A 6556-nucleotide genomic window follows, 5' to 3' on the forward strand; every position below is an offset into this window, starting at 1 on the left:
AATAGTTGAATCATTGACAGTTTTCAAATAAACACAACTATCATAATTAGACCTGTTGAAACCTTGAGAGAGCATAAATGTGTCAAATCTCTTGTACCACTGTCTAAGGGATTGCTTCAATCCATAAAGAGATTTCTTTAACTTACAGACAAGCTTTTCTTTTCCAGGAATAACAAAACCTTCAGGTTGTTCCATATAAATATCCTCTTCTAGTTCTCCATGTAAAACTGCAGTTTTAACATCCAATTGTTCAAGCTCAAAATCATGCATGGCAACAATACTGAGTAAAGTGCGAATAGAACTATGTTTCACAACAGGAGAAAAGGACTTCGTTATAGTCAATACCTGGAATCTGACTGTAACCTTTAGCAACTAACCTTGCTTTATATCTTGTCTCATTATTAGGAGAAACACCTTCTTTCCTCTTGAAAACCCACTTGCAACAAATATGTTTCTTCTCTCTAGGCAATTTTACTAAATCCCAAGTGCCATTCTTTTCAAGTGATTCCATCTCATCATGCATAGCGGTCATCCATGTATTACAATCACCAGAAATAATAGCCTCGGAATATGAAGAAGGCTCAGCATTACCTTCATTTTCTTCTGCAACAGATAAAGCAAAAGAAACAATAATGCACTCTTTAATTAACCTGTCAGGTTTATTAATACCCCACCTAACTCTGTCACGTGCAAGATTCCAACCGAGTGGAACAATAGGCTGATTTGGAGTGGGGGTGACATACTCATCATCAACGACGGGTTCATCATGTGCATCAACAATTTCATTACCAGATGTATCACCTGTTTCAATAACATGCTCCACCTGAACAGTAGGCTGCTGTTCACTCTCAACAGGAACAGTAGTAGATGGAACATCATGTAACATAGCAGATTCGTTAAAGATAACATTTCTGCTAATAACCACCTTCTGGGTTTCGGGATTCCACAATTTAAAACCTTTAACACCACACTTATAACCAAGAAAGATGCACTTAACATCCCTAGGCTCCAACTTTCCATTATCAACACGAGCATAAGCAGTGCAACCAAAAACTATCAACTATGAATAATCAGCAGGTGAACCAGACCATACCTCAATTGGAGTTTTCTTATTAAGAGCAATAGATGGTGAACGATTAATGAGATAACAAGCAGTGGAAGCGGCCTCAGCCCAAAAACGCCTATGCAAACCTGCATTGGACAACATGCAACGGGCTCTGAAAATAATGGTCCTGTTCATACGCTCAGCAACGCCGTTTTGTTGAGGAGTATAAGAAACGGTGTAATGTCTGACAATGCCTTCAGACTTGCAATAATTCTTAAATTGCTTAGAACAGAATTCCATACCATTATCAGTGTGAAGTATTTTTATCTTCCTTTCAGTTTGTCTTTCAATCAAAATCTTTCACTCCTTAAAAGCTGAGAATGCTTCATATTTATGCTTCAAGAAATAAGGCCAAACTTTTTTCGAATAATCATCAATAATAGTCAGCATGTAACTTGCACCACCTAGTGACTTATTGTGAGATGGTCCCCATAAATCAGAATGCACATAATCAAGAATACCTTCAGTTGTATGGGTTGAAGTATTGGACTTCACCCTCTTGTGCTTGCCGAAGATACAATGCTCAAAAAATTTCAATTTACCAGGTTCATATCCATCAAGGAGACCTCTCTTATTTAACTCTGCCAAACCAAATTCACTCATATGTCCAAGACGCATATGCCAAAGGTTAGCAGCATCACAATCAGAATTCTTTGAAACAACTGGAGTAGCGTTACCTGAAACTGTAGAACCTCGAAGGTAATAAAGACCATTGGTCGAACTTAAGTCACCTTTCATCACAACAAGGGAGCCTTTGGTGACCTTCAAAACACTATCTCCACCTGAATACTTGTACCCCTTTACATCAAGGGCACTCACAGAGATAAGATTTCTCTTCATCTTCGGAATATACAGAACATCTGTCAAAGTTCTGATCATGCCATCAAACATCTTGATTCGAACGGAACCTATGCTTTCAATCTTGCACGGTGAATTATCATAACCCGAAACTGAACCAGCAGAAGTAGTGGAATCAAAAGTAGTAAACCAATCTCTATGTGGACACATATGAAAAGTGCATGCAGTGTCAAGTACCCACTCATCATTGGTCTCAGCACATCCAGCAATAACAACAAGAGCATCATCGGAACTATCATCACGAGCAACATTAGCAGAATTTTCACCTTGTTTGTTACCTTTCCTCTTTTCCTTGTTCTGCAATTTGAAACACTCTGAGATGTCATGCCCGTCTCTCTTGCAATACCTGCAATACTTCTTGTCTCTGGATTGCGACCGGCCCCTGTGGCCGTTCTTACTTTTGCCTCTGTTTCCATTATTGGAGTTCTTGTCTTTGTCCTGCCACGAACAGATAATCCCTCGGCTTGGGATGAACTCGAACCATCATGAGGCACAATTAATTTCATCTTCTCCTTAGAGTTCAAAGCTTCATAAACTTCATTAAGTGTGAGAGTATCACGACTGTATAATATGGTGTCTCTAAAATTGGTATAAGAACTTGGTAGTGAACAAAGTAACATTAAAGCAGTATCTTCCTCTTCATACTTAACCTTCATTGCAGCTACATCAGATATGATCTCTTTAAATTCTGAAATATGATTCAAAATATTACCTCCCTCGGATAATCTGTGCAGGAATAATTTTTGCTTCAGATGCATCTTGCTGGTGAGATCTTTGGTCATGCAAATCCCTTCCAGTTTTAACCATAGAGTGGCGGCAGTTTTCTCGCTCAAAACTTCCTGCAAAATATTGTTATGCAAATGAAGTTGAATTTGTGACAAAGCCTTACAATCAATTCTTTTCTCCTCATCAGTCCAGTCCTGAATTATATTCTTCCCAAAACTATCCAGTGCTTCATCATAGTCGTATTGTGCCAACAATGCCTGCATCTTGACTTGCCATAGGGTAAACCTTGTGTCACGGTCCAGCAGCGGAAGATCGTACTTCACGAAAGCCATGAGTCAATAAATTGTGCACAAAGTAGTACAAGTAGGAGTAAAATAATTCTTGATAGAATTAATATGCGGAGCAAACAAACAGAGAAGATAGCACCTGGTAGCTTGTTTTGTAGTGGACGTAGCAATTAAAAAAACCAACTGTAGCTTCACGACAAATAGTACCAGTAGCAGGCTATCTAGTACTAGCTCTTGATCAGATAGGATTAAAGAAAACGAATCTGGACTTGGTGGCTTCACGTGAACAGTACTCAAACTAGTACTCCCTCTGTTCCGCGTATAGATTTTTTAAGAAATCAAAATTTACAAACTTTGACTAGCTTTGTAGAGAAAAATATATACATCTTGAATACCAAATACATATCATTAGATACATCACAAGACGTATTTTCATATTGTATACATTTTATATTATACATATAAATAATTTTCCATACAAATTTGGTCAAACTTGGTAAGTTTAACTTTTTAGAAAATCTATATGCACTACATTATGAAACAGAGGTAGTACTCCACACGGCTTGGTAGATGAACGTGGCTTCGCTCTCCATGCCTGAAAAGTAGTACTAGCAGCAGCAACGACGGTAGATTTCTCAGGAGCAGCACTCGAGGCGCTGCGTACGAAGCAGCAGCGGCAACTCGGTGACTTGCTGATTTGACGCGACGGAGCGGTGGAAGTTTTATGTTGGCCACGGACGACTGCTCGATTAGGAATCGGATCAGCAAATCCTGTCGGTCTCGGCGACTTGCGGCGACGGCGAACACGCAACCCTAATCTCACCTTTCAAATCTTGTCTTCGAACCTCAGCTCTATATACCACTTGTTAGATAATAACGAGAATAAACGAGACACAGAGACACGGATTTTTACGTGAAAACCCTTGCGGGAGAAACCACGGACGCACGAAGGCGCACTCACTATGATTGAGGAGTATTGCAAGTACGAGACGACAGACCGTCTGAAGTGCGACTACATAAGGTATATATGAGGGGCAACACATAAGAGTCCTTGTAGGACAAGTAAACGAGTTGTCTCGTACGCGTCAGTACCAACGCAAAATCCACACCGTATGTACTACGTCTAATCCAATACGGTAGAATTTAGATCATAATTTAACAATGTTTGTGCTTACCTTCCATTTTCAGTGGCATGGTAGACTCTTGTACGGTAAAAAAATGATGCACAGGGCATAGGCTCGACAAATCATTGCACTTGTTGACATGTAGCTAGGGCCGCCACGTTGGGTTCACTCCACCCGTGTCAAGCCAACCAGCCGTCTCAAATCTTGAGCTCAAGAACAGACGCATGTGTTTATAGCTAGCAAAAGAGGAGAGCTCCTCTTTTAGTATGCGGGGCCAAAAATGGATTTAATTCAATCACCACACGTGTTACAGAGATTCAGGGGATGATATTCTTTTGTATGTATTTACCTAGAAACACTGAAAATCTCATCCTAGTGTAAGACTAGCCACAGTGGGAGTAACTTCAGCGGTAACATCGAGTCCAACTCAGCAAATTTGCTTACGTGGCAATGAGTTAATGAGGAGAGAGGTAGTTACAGTAACTTAGCTAGTTACTGTAACATCACATATCCCAATGTGATATGAGTCTATAACCTAATAAATGAAGCTTTGTATGTTACCACACTTGTGTTACTACCCACTATGAAGGTAGTAACATAGTCTAGGGATATGTGTATGTTACTAGTGCATGTTACTATGCATTGTGGCTAGTCTAAGAAAATTGACCCAGTAGGGTAGTACCGGACAGGAGATGCCTTCAAAACGCCGTCATCATCCGGTGCGTGGTCCTCCTAGTATGCAGCAGTCACGTGACCTCTCTCATCTCCTTAGACTAGCCACAATGGTAAATAACATACACTAGTAACATACACATATCCCTAGACTATATTACTACCTTCATAGTGGGTAGTAACATAAGTGTGGTAACATGCAAAACTTTATTTAGTATGTTATAGACTCATATTGCATTGGGACATGTGATGTTACAGTAACTAGCTAAGTTACTAGTACTACATCTTTCCTCATTAACTCATTGCCACATAAGCAAATTTGTTGAGTTGGACTCGATGTTACTACCGAAGTTACTCCCATTGTGGCTAGTCGGCTGCCCATAATGGTAGTATCATAGGTAATATCATGCATGCCAACTAAGCAATTTTGATGAGGTGACATAGAATTAAATGAAGGATGAGATGCTTGAGTATCATATTAAATGATGTGTTACTTTGTATCATGCATGACAACAAATATAGTACTCTATGATACCAATACATGATACTTTGCATTACGGATGTAGTATCATACACTAGTATCATATGCATGATACTAATATATGATACTCACCGTTACAACCAGCCTTATCTTTGACGGGGTTTTATCTTGAATTATTGGGAAAAGGTGCACAATTATGGATGTTGGCATCTTCACTGTCATGTACTAGTACAATCATTTGGCAAAGAAACATGTACACTAGTACAATCACGTTGGTTTGTAATTATGAGCAATGTCAAGGAAAAGACTAGAGCTCAACCGACTGATATTAGTCGCACCGGTGGCCGCCTCACGCACGTGACGTGTGTTCTTGTGGGAACTCAGCCGAAATTTACAATATGACTCCATGTTGCAATTGCAACACGGGTCATGTTGCAAAAGACATGGGCAACACGAGGCGCGTGATGCATGTCCGTGTGGGAGCCCAGCCTAGGATTGCAACATGACCTATGTTAAAAAGGACGGGAGAAGCACAAGTGTAGGTGCTTGGCCTGAAATTGTAACATTGTCCTTTTTTGCACAGGACGGGAGAAGCGCAAGGCGTGAAACATGTGTGTAGGAGCTCCGCCTGAGATTGTAACATTGTCCTTCTTGCAAAGGACGAGGGCGGTAGGATTTGTATATATAGACCGCGTTGCAATAAAGCATTTCTTTTACATGAACCATGGAAAACATATTGACGAAGCACAACATTATGTTGCAAGGCCCCGAATGCAACTTTTGAGGCGGGGAAAGATCGAACGGTCATCTTACATGTCACCCAATGGTTGTCGAGACGATTGATGCGATCCGATTATCATCCAACTGGTTGTGTGGTGTTGTCCTAATTTTTATGATGGGTTGTTACTTTTTTATTAGTGGGTTGTCACTTCTTGTTTGCACATGAAATAAGCGAACACTGCATTCCTAACATAAAAGTAGACCTTAGGTTGAGGTCCACGTTCTGTAAGGGTTCTTCATGTGCAAGTCATCGATGTCTCGACCTCTGTCTTATTGTCTCGACTTAAACCAGCAGATGCATCATGCATCATTGTACGTGCAACATATGCAACCGCGATCTTGCCTTGCGGACGTGGTGCACACGCGTCGTCGATCCGGGCCCCCACTGCATCTACGCAGAAGCGGTGCGCAATCACTACAAACGGAGGACGCAGCGTTCCTGCGCGCACCACACATGACAAGATTTAACACACAATACATTTGAAGAGAACACCTCATGAATTAGTGGCGGAGCTCTATGTGT

This window comes from Triticum dicoccoides, chromosome 3B (genome assembly GCF_002162155.2).
Source record: "Triticum dicoccoides isolate Atlit2015 ecotype Zavitan chromosome 3B, WEW_v2.0, whole genome shotgun sequence".
In the NCBI taxonomy this organism is placed as follows: domain Eukaryota; kingdom Viridiplantae; phylum Streptophyta; class Magnoliopsida; order Poales; family Poaceae; genus Triticum; species Triticum dicoccoides.